This window comes from Eptesicus fuscus, chromosome 20 (assembly GCF_027574615.1).
Source record: "Eptesicus fuscus isolate TK198812 chromosome 20, DD_ASM_mEF_20220401, whole genome shotgun sequence".
NCBI classification, from domain to species: domain Eukaryota; kingdom Metazoa; phylum Chordata; class Mammalia; order Chiroptera; family Vespertilionidae; genus Eptesicus; species Eptesicus fuscus.
Window position 1 is genome coordinate 23,749,996 of NC_072492.1, and position 16,779 is coordinate 23,766,774.

Below are 16,779 nucleotides of genomic sequence, written 5' to 3' on the forward strand. Positions count from 1 at the left end.
TGGTTTCCATCTCCCCCTGTCTAGTTGAGGCAGGTGGGGATTTTGTCCTGGGCGCCTCGGGGTTTCCACCATCATGCCAGCTCACCTCCACAGTTCTTTGTTCTTATATCCTCCTCCCTCTTCCCTACATTCCGTTTGCCCTGGGGAAGTTCAGTAAGCTTTTCCACTAAAAGTTGACTGTGCTGAAGCTGGATCACAGAGGACTATTTCCTACAATTTGTATCTATTTCTTTTATTAAAGTATTACCAAGTCAAAATTAATTTCTTGCAGTTGCCCCCCCAAAGCCATGCTTGTTCTCACTTCCGGATGTTTGTGCTGATGCATCGGCCTGCAGAGCTTTCCTTTCCTCTCTTTGCTCGCCTACCTATTGTTCTTCCTTCATGTTCAGTTAGATGACCCTTCTGGAAATCTCTCTTGATCACCGTGACTGTGTTATTTCCACAGTGATAGGCCAGAGCTTACTCACATTACTTCAAAAACTTACATATTCAAGAGCTTGGTGAACAGCTATTAAACTACAGGTAGCTTGCAGTTGCCCAGGGTGAAAATATTTACGACATGCAAATTAACAAACACTACAAAATCAGGTTCTGAGTTTTTCCCCCAGGAAGCCAGTGTACCAGCACACTGGTGTATCGAACTAGAATGTACTAGTACATGCTTTCTTGATTATCTTTATCATAGCATTGCATGTGCTATGTTGATATTGTCAGTTCACTACCTTGCCTTCCCATCATTGTAGGACAAAATTAAGGATTGTTTCTTTTCCTTTATTTTATCACTAGCATTTTGTACATAGCAGATATCAAATTTTAATGAGTATTTAATGCAAAGAACTCTGCAGATAAAATTTCACAGGGAGGAATTGCCTTTTAATATGGCATTTCTGGAGCTTATGGTTTTGTCCTAGTTTTAAGAGAGCTTTACCTTACAAAGTTGGAAGCAGAAAAACAGCTTCAGTGAGAGTGTGATGGCATGTCATTACTCCTTCACTAAGGCATTCACGAATGAGAAAATGTAGGACAATGTGCATTCTTTAAATTTGGGGCCATATAATTGTTACTAGAGGCCTGGTGCACAAATTCATGCACTGGGGGGCGGGGTGTGCCTCAGCCCGGCCTGCGCCCTCTCACAGTCCAGTAGCCTTTGGGGGATATCCAACTGATGGCTGATGTCCAGAGTGGGGAGCGGGCCTAAGCCGTCAATCGGACATCCTAGCACTGCTGCAAAAGTGGGAGAGGCTCCTGCCATAGCTGCTGAGCTCACCAGCTGTGAACCCGGCTTCTGGCTGAGCAGCACTCCCACTGTGGGGGCGCACTGACCATCAGGGGGCAGCTCCTGTGTTAAGCAGCTGCCCCCTGGTGGTCAGTGTGCATCATAGCGACTGGTCATTTCACTGTTCAGTCAATTTGCATATTAGCCTTTTATTATATAAGATTAGCAGAAAAGTATGCCATTCTTTTCTGTTTCTAGGCATCTTTCTAATCTTGGATAATTATTAGGAGATTAAAATATTGTAAAATTCATCACAATATTATTGGAGTTCAAGAGATAAATTTCATTAAGTGAAAGTTTGTTATTAAGGGGTGATGGAATGATTGGGGTGAATCCACTATATTAGGAGCTCATCACATGCTTGTAAATTTATTTCATCTCCAGGCACATCATTATAAAGTTAAAACAAGTAAACTTTGCTAGATTGAACTAGATTATGTTTTACTTTTTGTCCAGGGATGGTCTATTTAATGTCTGTCTAAGAAGCTGTTATTAGTAACTGTGGGAAAATTTTGATGAGATACTATTTTTCGCAGAAGAAAACATCAGTGATTGAGCAGTAGTAAGCAAATATAGGTTTGACAAGTAGTAAGCAAATACATGATTGAGATCAGGCCTTCAGCATTTTCTTACAACATTGTTGATGTCAGTAAAACAAAGTATGATGTTTTTAAAGAACTATTCTTTATCTACATTTAATTTAGGATGTCATCTTAGCCTTGTAGGTGTCCTCCTGAACATCAAAGAAATATGCTGTTTAAGCTCTGTCAGAATTTTAATCTGTGTATTACATGTCTTCTAGTTATAAATGATTGACATCCTAGTCAAATGACTGATACACAAAGGGGAATATATTAACTCAATTTTAAAAAGAAGACCTGGCGTGTCTAAGTTTTCAAATGCAAGGTCTGGTCTTATGACATATGGACCAAAAGGCAAGGAGCATCATTTCTGTGAGCTCTGGAAACCTGCCTGCCATGCCCTAGCTGGTTTGGCTCAGTGCATAGAGCATCGGCCTGTGGACCAAGGGTCCCGGGTTCAATTCTGGTCAAGGGCACGTACCTTGGTTGCAAACTCCTCCCTGGCCCGGGTCCTGGTTGGGGCTCATGCAGGAGGTAATCAATCAATGTGTTTCTCTCACACCAATGTTTCTCTCTGTCTTTTCCACTCTCTCCCACTCTCTCTAAAAATCACTGGAAAAATATCCTCTGGTGAGGATTAGCAAAAAACAACAACAAACAAACAAACAAAAAAACTGCCTGACCTAATTTGGGTCATACGACCACATATGAACCAAGCACTTTGCCCCAAGGATGCAGTCCTTTTTCATTTGCCTATGCTTGTTACTGAGTATATATGTCAAAATCTAAAACATATTTCTTCATGTACATAAAATTTTTTAAGTATCTCAACCAAATAAATTAGAATAATCTGATGTTCAACTTAAAGATATCCCCAAAAGGGATGTAACCGGAAGCCTCTGATGGTTCTGCATCCAGATCCAATTCAGGAAGTGTAGGTTTGCCTTCTTCACCCCCAGAAAGAGGCTGAATGTTAAATTCATTTGGACCCAATATACACATCTAACAAAATGAAATAAAAGCTCAATAACTTTAGTAAGAAGTCTCATTAGAAAAAGGGGAGAAGTAGAAACAGAATAAAACATTTACTGATCTATAACATAAAAAGCATTTCTTGCTGGGAAAGAAAGATCAACACTTTCTCTTTGCCAGTGAGTGTTATAATCAGCCAATTCATTCACTTCTTGTTCATGATTTCCCCCATTAATGTTCACAAAAGCACTCGGAAAGATGCTACTTTGTGGCCATCTCTAAACCATTACTCTCTTAAGAGGAATGTAAGGTTCTGATTATCCACCCCAAAATAAAGCTATTTTATAGGATTATTATAAAATTGGGAAAGCATTGGTTCTTAAATAGAAGGTATATTGTCAAATAAACCAAAGAAAAAATAATAGGAAGAAAAGAGGAAGGGAGAGAAGAAAGGATGAGTAAACTTTATATCCAATAAATATTAAAACTAGAACCCAGTGCCTCAGCTTGGAGATTTTCATGTCATGTGATGGAATGTCATCCATCATAATAAGGATCAGACTGTGTCCATGATAGAGGCAGACTAGGAGGCATGAAATTACAAAAGGGAGAGAATGTGGATCATTTTAAAGGTGACCTGTGGATTAGTATATTGATGGTTCAATGTCAGGGGAGAAGGGATGCTACGACTAATTGAGACTAGCAGATGAATGCTATTACCTATATTTGGTATGTAAGATTAATAAATTAATCTTATTATTAGATACAAATCTTTGGCATTCATACCATAATAGCTTAAAGCATGAAGGAAAGAAATAGAAGAATATGCAAATAAAACAAATATTAAATGGATTAAAATCTTATCTTAAGGCATTTCTCATTTCTCCAACAGTATCTCTCTTGAGAAGTATACATGTCTGGGCAATAAAATGAGAATCAATTGACAAGCACTTGTCTCCATGAGGAACATGACTTTTCCCTTGGTTTCCATCTCCCCCAACGTCCCTCCAGCAACTTCAAAAATACATTGCTTTGCAGTTATGGTTTAAAAGAGGAAGTGAGTCTGAAACACACACACACACAGAAAAATAAAACAATATAAGCAGAGAGCATAAATCCTAGTTTGAACTCTAGAAGGATTGAGATCAAAGAAAAGTCCGTATTTCAATTCCAATCCTAAAACAGGAAAAAGACCAATGTCCTAGCTCTAGGCAGGAAAAGTTCCGCCCTTACTCAATGAAGGGTCAACCTTTTTGTTCTATTCAGGCCTTCAAGGTATTGGATGATGCCCACTCACATTAAGGAAGGAAATCTACTCAATCTCCTGATTCAAATGTTAATCTCATCCTGAAATACCTCTTAGACACACCCAGAATAATATTTGATCAAAATATCTGGGCACCCCATGGCAAGCTGACACATAAAATACACCATCACAGGAATAGAAATGGTATGCTTGCTCTTTGACAATGGACATGTGGTGTGGTTTTACTTCTGGGAGTTTCTAACTGCAAAAATGACCTCTGAGGCATAGGACATTTCCTTGGGAATTAATTGCTGTACTAGGGTTAATGGCCCACAGCAATGAACTTTCTGAGACAGCCATTAATCTGCCTTGATTATTATTGCTTAATTACTAAGTAAAGTCTCCTCCTTGGTATATAAGTTGAATATCTCAGCTCAACCTCTTCCTGTTTAAAATGTTCATTCTTGATTCTTCTGGGCATATAAGAAATTACTGTAGAAAACATAAGACAAATTAAGATAATCATAAATACGGACACTAATTTAATATTTTAAATCAATATTATTCACATATTTATTATCAAATGAATATTTACTTAATGGTGTCAGCCCCCTCCCTGGCCATCACCACACTGTTGTCTGTGTCCATAGGTGATGCATATACGCTGTATGGCTAATATTTTCTAGGAGGTCAATTACTGCTCTTCAGAGGACCAGTATAATTTCCATACAGCTGGTAACATGTGTGTGCTTTATAAATGATATTTTAAAAATATTTTTATATGGACAACTTTAGGTATTCCCTTTATTTCTTTTGTTCTAAACTTGCACTATGGTGTGCCATCCTGTGGTTCTTTTTTCTGTGTTTTTTTTTTTTTCAGTGAAATCTTTCAATATAAAAACTCAGGTCCTTCAATTCTGAAATGTGCTTTTATTTTGTTGCTTAAGTTGCTCCTTTTTGTTTAACCCACTTTATCTTTCTGAAGTTTATTTTTAGTGAATTTTGAGGCTCATTAATTAATTTTCTTTTCTCTCCCATGCCCCAGCACATCAATTTATGTTAACTTTTTTTTATGTTAAATCTTTATTAAGCTTTTTATTGTCCATTTCTAACTTCATTATTTTAACTTAAATTCATTGAGTTATAAATTAAATTCATAGAAATTTATACTTCTTTGATGTTCCACTACTGGGTAGGGGATTATAATCATTGCAAAAAGTTTCCTTGAGCTCTTTTTTGTCATCTCTATTCTCCCCCACTGATCTGATTTTGCTTTCTGTATTTTTACCTTTTCTAGGATGATATATCAATGGGGTCCATTTCTAGGCAATCTTTTGTATATTGCATTGTTCAATAGCATAATGCTTCTGAGATTCATCCATGCTGTTGAATTTAACAGACGTTCACCCCTTCTTACCGATGAATAGAAGTTATTTCTGAATGTACCACAATTTTATACTCCATTTATTACTTGATGAATATTTGAGTTGTTTTTTATTATAAACAACAAGTGGACATCCACATTCACATAGAGGTTGTGTGTTTTTATATGAAAATGTATTTTCATTACTCTTGAATGCCGTAGCAATAATATTGCTGGGTCACATGATAAATACATGTTTAACTTTTAAGAAACTGCCAAAAGCTTGTCCAAAGCACCCCCTATCACTTTCATTCCCACTGGCAATGTATGAGATTTACAAGGGCTCTTCTTTGCATCCTTCCCAGTACTTGATATCTTACTTTTTCTTAGAAACCTCTGCAGGCACTCGAGTTTTGGCTTCTTCTATTAACTTAAGTCAATTACCACTCTTCCATCCACTTTTAATCTTTCAAAAATGTGTTCAGATGACATCTAGAAAGATGGAGAGTATGTATTTTTCCTTATCCCATATACTAAGAACAGCTAAAACCTACCAACATTATATACAAAACAAACGAAGACCCCGCAAGGTAGAGCGAGAAGGCAGACTGTCGAGGCCCAAGTTGCAACACAGTATGATTTTTGTCTCCTGCACCCCAGACTTGGAACTGAAGAATTCATGTAGCTGGAAACCCCCACAGGTACAGACAAAAAGAGGCTTAACACTCTCTGGTCAGAGGATCAGGAAAGTGGCAGTCTGGCAAAAACAGAAAACTTTTAGACAATAACTTCTCTACACCAGGCAAACCCCACAGAAAGATTACAGACCCACCCTCACTCATGTCAGCAAACGCCAAGTGGCGGGGGGAGCTGAGACTTCCACCACTACGAGGATGTCATGAGGATCTTCATATCCACACTAGGATGGTTACAGAAAACCACAGGGGGAGCTGAGACTTTCCACCTTACTCCCAGTAACAAGTGTTCAATCCTGCCTGGCCGGTGTGCTCAGTGGTTAAGCATCGACCTATGAGCCAGGAGGTCACAGTTCGATTCCCGGTCAAGGCATATGCCTGGGTTGCGGGCTCCATCCCCAGTGTGGGGCATGCAGAAAACAGCCAATCAATGATTCTCTGTCATCATTGATGTTTTCTCTCTCTCTCTCTCCCTTCCTCTCTGAAATCAATTTAAAAAAACAAAAAACACAAAAAAGTTATGGATCCCTTGGTATCAGTGGAAACCACTTGGAGAGCCTAGACTCCAAATGGTATCCCTCACCGTCCCAGCAGGGTGGTGTCAGAAGTGGCCCAGGAGAGAACCAGAACTGTCACTCTCACCCAGCAGCACTGAGGCCACCCAAAGCATGGTGTCCATGGCACCCCTATAGGGTCCAGAATTCCCACTTTTTGCCCAATGGTAACTAAGACTATCCCACCTTCAGGTGTCAATGGAGGCCTAGGAGGTAACCCAGACTTCTCCCTGCACCTGCAGTCATATTTCAATGCCTGTACGCTGTGTCACTGATGTGGCCTTCTACTGTGTGATTTCGAATGTGTCAGTTTTCTCTGGTATCATTTAATGTGAACAAATTGCTTCCTTCGCCTTCTAATATCACATTGTTATCTTAACCTTCCATTGTTATGTAGAGTTCCACATATTTTGTGTTTTCCTTAATTCCTTGAAAAGTATAAAGTCATGGTTGAAATTTTCTATTCTAGAATAATTTTTCCAACAGAAAGGACTCCTTCTTTTACCTTTCTTTTCACTTCACCATTTCCATCCTCTTATTATTTGTTCTAGTGTTTTTGTATTGTTGCCCTGTCATACCTTTCTAGAATATTTGTTAATTAAGCAGGCTACTTCATCTGGACATTGCATCTGGCCGAATGGCTTGGGAATGGATTACTTTTGGCTCCTTTGAAATATTAGGTGAGCTCTCTGTTTGGGTTTTGCCTTTGGAGCTTCAGATGAAAGATTAAAGTTTGTAGATTCTGTCCTGTATTCCATGTTCTGATTTTCTATCAGCTCTTAGTGGTGTGGGAGGGGCAGTGAAGGGTTTTACACTGTCCTTTCATATTTTACATTTTAAAATGCCTTGTTGAAGTCATATAAAATATTGTGGACACTGAGATTGGGAGAGCTTTGCTCAGTATAATTGCGCTAGTGTAATATCCTATGTAATAAAAGGGTAATATGCAAATAGACCGAATGGCAGAACAACCGAACAACCAATCAAAGAGTAATGTGCTAATGATATGCTAAGGATGCTCAACCACTTGCTATGATGTGCACTGACCACCAGGGGGACAGATAGTTGACCGGTTGACCTGTTGCTATGACATACACTGACCACCAGGGGGCAGATGCTCTGACTGGTAGGTTAGCTTGCTGCTGGGGTCCAGCCGATAGGGACTGAGTGAGATGGGCCAAACACGCCCTGGAGCCCTCCTGCAGTCCCTTCCTGGCCTGATCATGCACCAGTGGGGTCCCTCAGGCTGGCCTGCACCCTCTCACAATCCAGGACCCCTCAGGAGATGTCAGAGAGTCGGTTTCAGCCCGATCCCGCAGGCCACTCCCCTTGGGAGGGTGCCAGACACAGGGCTCATGGCTGGTGAGTGCTGCGCTGGCAGCACAAGCCTCTCCCAATCAGGACTGATTGGGCGCAAACCTGAGGCAGGCACAGTGGGGCTGGGATGAGCGGGAGTGGCAGGTAGGAGCTGCAGGCAGCATTGGAGTGTGGGTTTCGGCCTGATCCCTGCAGGCCACCCAGAGGGACCCCGAATTCGTGCACGGGACTCTAGTAATTCTAATATTTGTGTTCACCTAGCACAGTGGTTGGCAAACCGTGGCTCACAAGCCACATGCGGCTCTTTGGCCCCTTGAGTGTGGCTCTTCCACAAAATACCACGTGCGGGCGCGCACATACAGTGCGATTGAAGGAGTAACCTAATTAAGTTAATAACAATGTACCTACCTATATAGTTTAAGTTTAAAAAATTTGGCTCTCAAAAGAAATTTCAATCGTTGTAACTGTTGATATTTGGCTCTGTTGACTAATGAGTTTGCCAACCACTGACCTAGCATCCGTTCCTATTTCCTGCCAAGCCAGTGCAATGACCTATGTTAACTTTTGCTGTGTCATCTTTTTCCTTATTCACGCTGAGTAGATGGCCTTCATTGGAGATACTGTGTTTCCCCCTTAGTAACAGATACCTCTAGGGCAGTGGTCGGTAAACTCATTAGTCAACAGAGCCAAATATCAACAGTACAATGATTGAAATTTCTTTTGAGAGCCAAATTTTTTAAACTTAAACTTCTAATGCCACTTCTTCAAAATAGACTCGCCCAGGCCATGGAAGAGCCACACTCAAGGGGCCAAAGAGCCGCATGTGGCTCGTGAGCTGCAGTTTGCCGACCACGGCTCTAGGGATTTACATTGTTTTTTATTTTATTAAGCTTAAAAATAATATTTATTTAATTATTAATCATTTAATTTTTTTGGGGGGGATTAGTGTTGTTACCTTTCTCCCTGTCAGAACAGATCTAAATGACAAATTCTCTTAATGATGTTAATTTGTAGCAAGTCACTTTAACAAAGAAGTATATTCAAAGTTTTTTCCTCTCATCTTCTAACTTGACTACCTTCCCATCTGGCTCATCATCAGCTCACCACCCTTCTTTTCAGACCACTCACTGAGGACACATCCCAAATTAGTAAAAATCCTTTTAATTTCTCACTTCCTCTCTGGCCCGCAGTGCTGATGTCTGGTGGTGATTGGTAGGGCATGTTGATGGGGTTTATGGTACTGGACTGATGGGGGAGGACATCTCTGTGGATTCTTATTGCCAACCTTTAATTTTTACCTTCTTATTCTCTTGCTAGTAGGCAATACTTTTTAATAGTATTTGTGATAGAGAATCTGGCCCTTCCACAAGATTAAATGCTGCTAGTTTATTTTCACTGTTTTTATTTTATTTTTTCTTTAGATGTATGGTGAGGTGGGTTCTGTGAATTTGTATTTAACACTCAGTCTTTTCAACCACCAAAATGCAGTTTACAACTTACTTATAATTGTGGCTACTTATTATGGTAGTGACATAATTCATATTAAGATATTTCTCATTTAGGTCTAATGGCGATAATGGCAACCAAAGTTATAATGTCAAGACAAGATAATTTATTTGATTTCCTGGCTAATATCCTAATTCTTGACATTATTCTTGAAAATGTTAATTTTCATCGAAAGAGTGACTGGTGACTGAGGACAGATGTTTGAGTGTAAATGCATCATTTCAAATGTAAAACCAACTCACAGTTCGACTCCTGTCAGTTATAAATTATCTGTCTACATAAAACATAGATCATTTCTAAGCTCTCAGTGTTGACCTGGCAATATTTAATCTGTTGTGTTGGTGATATTCCAGGTTTTCCCTGATCCCTGCCATCACACACACACACACACACACACACACACACACACACACACGCATAAACAGCTTTTTAGGCATTTGTCATGACTTTCAAAGAAATCACTAATGATTAATTTCTAGGATATATGATGATCTTGTTAGGGGTTGCCATCTCTGAAAAGAGACACAACAGTATCACACTATGGTAATATTATAAAATAAATTGATTGCTGTTCACTTACATGCTAGGTTTGCCATTGAAGGCAATAGCCTTTGAGAACTGGTATTAAAGTTCCAGTCATGGCTTTAACAGCCTTGGAATAATTTTATGACATCGGAAATGCTTCTATCTGAGGAAAATGTCGCCATATCTAGATGCCTCTGGTAGAAGGATGAAGGATGCAACTTTCCGAGAAATTCAGAAAATACAAAAGCATGTGTCAAAACAACAAATATCTACAAATGTATCTCACATGTCAGATAGTCACTCACAGTACATGTCCTTCAACCAGATTGTCTCAGTGGGTGGTTTTGGAAAATTAACCTTCAGGCTGCAGTTTCCTTATTCTACTTCCTCCTTCTCTGCCTAGGATTAATTTGAATCAGGTGGTAATTAAAATAGGTACTGCATAACCAACTCACATTTCTGCAGGTAATTAAAGCTTCTAGATTCATGCCTTTCCCCCTCCCAGCTCTGTTAGAAACGGTGGCAGATAATTTGTATTTTTCCTTGCAGCACAATTCTTGTGGCAGTAATGGCTAACATTCTAATAAATCTCTTGCAAATAACTTGTCTGGGCTGTGGAATATAAGACAGAAATTATCAACTATTCGTTTGTTCTTCTTTTCTGTAGAAGTGTATAATTCCCAGTTGTATAATATTGATTCTCAAAACTGTAATTTGCCATTGTTTTATTATGAAATAGTGGGGAGGTGTGTGTCAGAAGTTGGACTACTTATGAGAACCTAGAACAAAGACAATCAGAGTTTTTGTGACCTCCATTCTTATCTCTTTCTCTTTCACAGTAACTGAGAATGATACAAAGGATTTAAAAAACGAAATTCCATATAGAAGGAAAAAATAACCTGAGGGAATATGGTGCTATATCTTGCTAATTTACCATATTCCCATGTTGTAAAAACAAACCACTCATTTACCCAGTGAAGTAGATAGTTTCTTTATGGAACATTTGCTCATTATCATTACTTTTAAGGTGGATTCTTGAGGAGTCTCTATATGCACACGTTATGTAACATGCAACATGGATAGCTTGATCGGTTGCACATGAAATAAAAAGAAGCAAAGGTTTTCTTTCAGACAGGGTGCCATGTTTCTCCCAGCTGCTGGCATGTCCTACAGCTTCCATCCTGGAACTGCCCGAATGTCATTGGCAGCCCCAAGCCTGGTGCACTGGATCCCTGGCCAATGGCATGACCAGGAAACAGCAGCCCACCCAAATCTCCCGCCTTGGGAAGGGGTGGCCTCTTAGCCATCGCCAGAGTCTCCGGTGAGCAGCTCACTATGCATCTGGTGGTTATGAAATCTCATTTCATTACACTACTAATTTACAGGGAATGAAATTATAAACAAGGTGATTACTGAGCGTAATTTATGGCCCATGTAATTATATAGCTGTCAAAGTAGTGCTGGCAGCAGGATTGGGCAGAAGAGGGCCGCACTTCTGCCTGGTCTGCTGAGCTTGTTAATTGTCCATAGCTGAAGATAGAGTTATTCCACAGCAAGATCAGCAACCTTCAGTTTGGAGAGCCTCGCTAGAGCTGGTTATAATTACCTGCCTGACTGGCAACGTTGCCTATTGGCTCTGAAGACCTTCAGGTGATGGAAAATTAATCCTCCAGCCTTTTGGTCAATGGAGAAGAACAGGTCCACTCTCTTCAGACAGGTGGGAGGGGGGTGAGGGGGGGGGACTACCTAATGAAATAGTAGAAAGTAATAAAATACACAGCCACAAATATTATCTCTGTCTATCTAAATATCCATCTATCTATTTATACACTCCTATTTAGATGTGCACAAATCAAAGCAATAGTAGTGGAAAGGTAACTTGGTGATGCTATAATGATAAACAGGAACAAAATCCTACCTTGGCCATTTCTCAATAAAGGAGCCCTTTACTTATGGCTCTTGAAAGCCTATCAGCTTATGACTGGTGAGGGAGACCATGTATGCAGATAAGCAGAAGCAGGTGAAGCACTCCGGACTTCCCTAACCTGTTGCCAAAGCGGGTGAAAGTCCAAGCATGGAGCTGGCCATTAAGCCAAAGTTTAGGTTTACACAGCGACAGTAGGATCTGATGGTCTTGTTTCTACCGACACCCACATCTCCAAGAGCATCACTATATGTTTTGTTGTTTTCATTTTGCCGTTATTGCCTAAATCACAGGCACTCTTGTAGATACCTGAGTAGCTCGTGCTGCAAATCATCTGACAATTTAATGCACAGACAGAGGTGTGCCAACTCTATTGCTGATATAAATAGGTCCGAATATCTCTGTGACTTTATTTTCAGCTTCCTCTGTTGTAGCCCATGCTGCGGATAATGAGCAGATAGAACTTGTACCTGTTCCCTGGTCCTTTTCTGACTGTATTTCTAAGGCCATGTCTATCCAGACTTCTACATGGGAGGTCCTCCTGCGCAATGGCAAAGATTGTAGTATAGTCACTGTTTTCCTTGGAACAAGGGCATAGACAGTGGAAGCCTTTGTTCTGGGGATTTGACACATTTAAATATTAACACCAATAATAGGAATTGTGTTTTATTTTTCTGTTAAGTTAACCACCTATAATTAATTGAATTACTTTAGGCAGAATTTTATGTGTCTACTAGTAGGGCACAAATTAATTTTATTTACAAACGAGGTCCTACTGTGTGCCTAATATATGGGATAATTTCCTAATAGGCTATAACATAATGTAGTTACCTGATAGAAGAACAGTTAATCACCAGGAAATAATGTTGTGTCTTTGTCTTGAGATTGATAAGATTATATGTTAGTAGCAACAGGTGCCCATTTTTTCGACAGCGATTTGTCAGTTTTATCAAGGTCATGTGGTCCCTTAGGTTTAATTTGAGAAAAGTAAATAGAGATTTATAGTCCAAAAGGTGTTCATGTGAACAATTCTTTATCCTATATAATAAAGAGGTAATATGCAAATTGACCATTGCTCTAACACACAAGATGGCCACCCCCATGTGGACACAAGATGGCCGCCACAAAATGGCCAGCAGGGGAGAGCAGTTGCGGGTGACCAGGCTGGCAGGTGAGGGCAGTTAGGGGCAATCGGGCTGGCAGGGGAGCAGTTAGGTGTCGATCAGGCTGGCAGGGGAGTAGTTAAGGGGTGATCAGGCTGGCAGGCAGAAGTGGTTAGGGATAATCAGGAAGGCAGGCAGGCAGGCGAGCAGTTGGGAGCCAGCAGTCCTGGATTGTGAGAGGAATGTCCGACTGCCCGTTTAGGCCTGATCCCAGTCTAAAAACGGGCAGTCGGACATCCCTCGAGGGGTCCCAGATTGGAGAGGGTGCAGGCTGGGCTGAGGGACACCCCCCGCCCCTGTGCACGAATTTCATACCCTGGCCTCTAGTTAGTAATAAAATATTAGAAACAAGCTAAATTCCATTTCAGGGAAGATTGTTTTAGTAAAGTGTGCTACATAATTAAGATATAAGTTGGAGTGAAATGAGCTAGGGAAAGCATCGTATCTATATTATAGGTTCTTTAAAACAGAGTCAACTGACAGAAAATGGAAAACACATGGAAAAGAGAAAAATAAAAAGTGGATGAGTTAGGTGGGTTGAATTATGCATAGCTTTACTTTAAAAAGCACCATTGCTGAAGAGTCATTTGTGTAATGCATATTGCCGAGTATTTTAAGGCAGAAGTTGCTTTCCACCCAGAATCAATTGAATTCTGAGGTTCTTAAAGACCCTGCCTGGCTGATGATAGAACTCTGATCTCCCAGGGAGTAGCCAGACCTCCACAGCATATGACCAGCTTTATAACGACCAGGGCATCCTCCAGGCTTATCCGCCTGACTAACATCTGCCTCCAGCTCAGCTGCATCTGGGCAAAGACTTAGCGAAAGTCTGCACTCCTCAACTGCTTCGTTTGTCAGTGGCATTGCAGAGGAAGGGGCAGGCTTTGTGAGCTGAATGCATTTGTAGTCTAGTTGCAGGGATCCTTTGGTGAAAAGAAGATAGTCAAAACCAGCGTTTCCTCTAAGTTAATAAAAATTCACAGTGGGGAGCCCTATCTAAGGAATCTCTCTTATCATTGTGATCTAGGGTTACTGGAAATTCAGCTTTAGGTTAGCAGGGTTCTAATGCAAGCTCATCTCCAAGCAGAGTGAGTTATTGTGCTAGTGGAAAGCTCAAGAGCAGAGAAAGCAAATGGAAGTTAACTTCCAGAAGAAAACTATCAGATCATGATGATGAATCATTTCCTTTATTCTTAGCTTCTCAGTGTATCTATGCAATCATATCTTATTCAATGATAATCTCTGTAAATCTCTGTAAAGAGAGTTAGTCTCAATACAAGAGAAATTTTTCATTGATTTGACATTGGTTAATTTGATCCAAACACACACTCCTTTTGGTTACTTGTCTGAATAGACATGATATGTTTTCTTACTTCTGCATTCTGTTCCATGCCGATAAACTTTATTGGGTGTGGGAAAGATGCATCCTGCCTCTCCCTCCTTAGAAACACTTTTCTCTCTTGAAACCGATGAGTCAAGAGTCCGTGTCCACCCATGTGCGCACAGAGTCAATGAGAAATGACACCTGGTTTCATGGTGTCATTTGATTGGCTATTTGATTATGAATGGTGCCACCAGGAGAATGGGAAGCTAATGCTCAAAAGCCTGAACTCCTAGATGATTTACAGACAAGAGGTTTTATGGAGCAAAAATCATGAGTAATCATGAATAAGGCGTTTAGGATTGGGGGCTGTGTTGATTGCTCAGATCTTATGCAAGCTTTAGCTATCTGATTTATTCAGTTCCTGGAGGCCTCCTGGGTGGGTCTACCTGACTGGCCAGGTAGTCTTGAATGGAAGTAGATGTCTGGAAGACATGTTGGGACTGTGAGTCAGCAATATAAGCTTGAGAGCAGAAAGAGAAGAACAGAGCTATACATTTTATGAATAGCAGGCTACATTCTTCTGTTATCTTAAGCAGAATATGTCTTCTGAAGCTTGTTTTACAGGCAGGCCTATGGGCCCCAGGACACGACTATACTCCAGTGCAGCCCTGACACTTAAGACGGGCTCATTTAACAATTTTAACTAAAAGCTAAATTCTAATCTATCTAGTCTCTTATGGTTTGCTTGGTTTCCCTTTTCTTACCTGTTCTGCCATCTCATAAACACTCACAAATATTTCTGCACTCTTGGCCAGATTTCAGATGCAACAGTATTTCAGTAACTTCTTCAGTGTTCTATTTTATCACCACAGGCTTTTCCAAAAACTGAAGGTCTGACGAGAGGGAAAGGGTGTGTGTGTGTGTGTGTGTGTTTCCTTTAACCTCATGCTACAAAAAGAAACACAAGCCAAACTGGAAGCAAATTAGCTCACTGTTCCCACTTAGGTTGAAAAGGATTGAGAGCTGATCACTAGGCTTTTTCTATTAAAAGCAAAATCCTCACCTGCGTGCTGTATGCACGATAGCCCTCTCTCCCTCCAGGGCTCTCATGAGGAAAGATTTCTTTTAATTCCTTTGGTCTGCTGGGTACAAATATGTATTCACAGGAAACAAGTAAAGGTTTGTGTGTTTTTTCATTATTATTTATTTTTTATGTTTTGTTTGTTTGTTTTTAGGGGGTGTTGGTTTGTTTGTTTTTTATCTGCACCTGAGACTTGGGTTCAATCTTACGCTTTTGGGGAAATGGCAATTTTTTACCTTCTCTTTTCTCAAGACGTGGCTATTTGTGGACCACTCTGTCATTATACTTCTTAGACTTCCTCTTCCCTCCAGTTTACGGAGGAGACAGGAAAGGTGGTATTTCAAAAATATGCTCCAATACATTAGGTAGAAAAGGGCAATTTGCTTCTCAGCTCTCATTTTATCTTTCCCTAATGTGGTTGCTGTACACCTTTTGGCTGCTTTCTCTTTCATTCCCTAAGAGGGGTTGGTAAAATCCCTTTTAACAAGGGGTGTTCATCTGAATATGCAGAGAATTCTAATGGAGCAGTTTTTGCCACTCTGTTCCAGTAAAAAAATGTTCAAGTCTCAGCTGCTAAGAAAGGGTATTTAAACCTAGCCATGATTTTCATAGCAAGCTAACTGGATGCATTCAATTCAATAACCAAGTAAACCGTGAAATACATGATTTGGGCAAAGCATGTCCCCCAAGGGAAGAAAATCATTCACCAGGAACCCTGCTCAACAGGAGGTGGGCTTTGCACATGTCTTTCTGATACGTGTTGATATTTTAAATCTCCCTTCACTCCGGGCTAATTGGCAGTGATTCCTGCATGTGTCAGATGCCATGAGAAGGTGTAAGAATATTTGTCACCCTACTTCCCCCCAAATGCATAATTGATCTCATTTTTTATTCCTTATTTTCTCTCTTATTTTTTTAAAAAATGTTTTCTTCCCCTGGTGTTTATCTCATTAACACATGTTGAATTATTTCCATCTGGCAAGCTGGGGAAATCGCCTGGTACGATGGAGAGCCAGCCAAAAGGCAACACGATAAGTTATTTATTAGTCCTGGCCCTCTGGTTTCTTTACCTGAGTGGGGGTTGTGGAGATAGTGATTCATTGCTGGTTGTAATCCTTCCATTTAAAGGGAAAGCAAATGCTGACATTTCTGCATGGAAATGACATACTGATATGCAACCAAATAAGCTGGGAATACCCATGCTCAGGTCCAAACTCTGTAACTGGTTATAATAGGTGGAGATACCCACTAA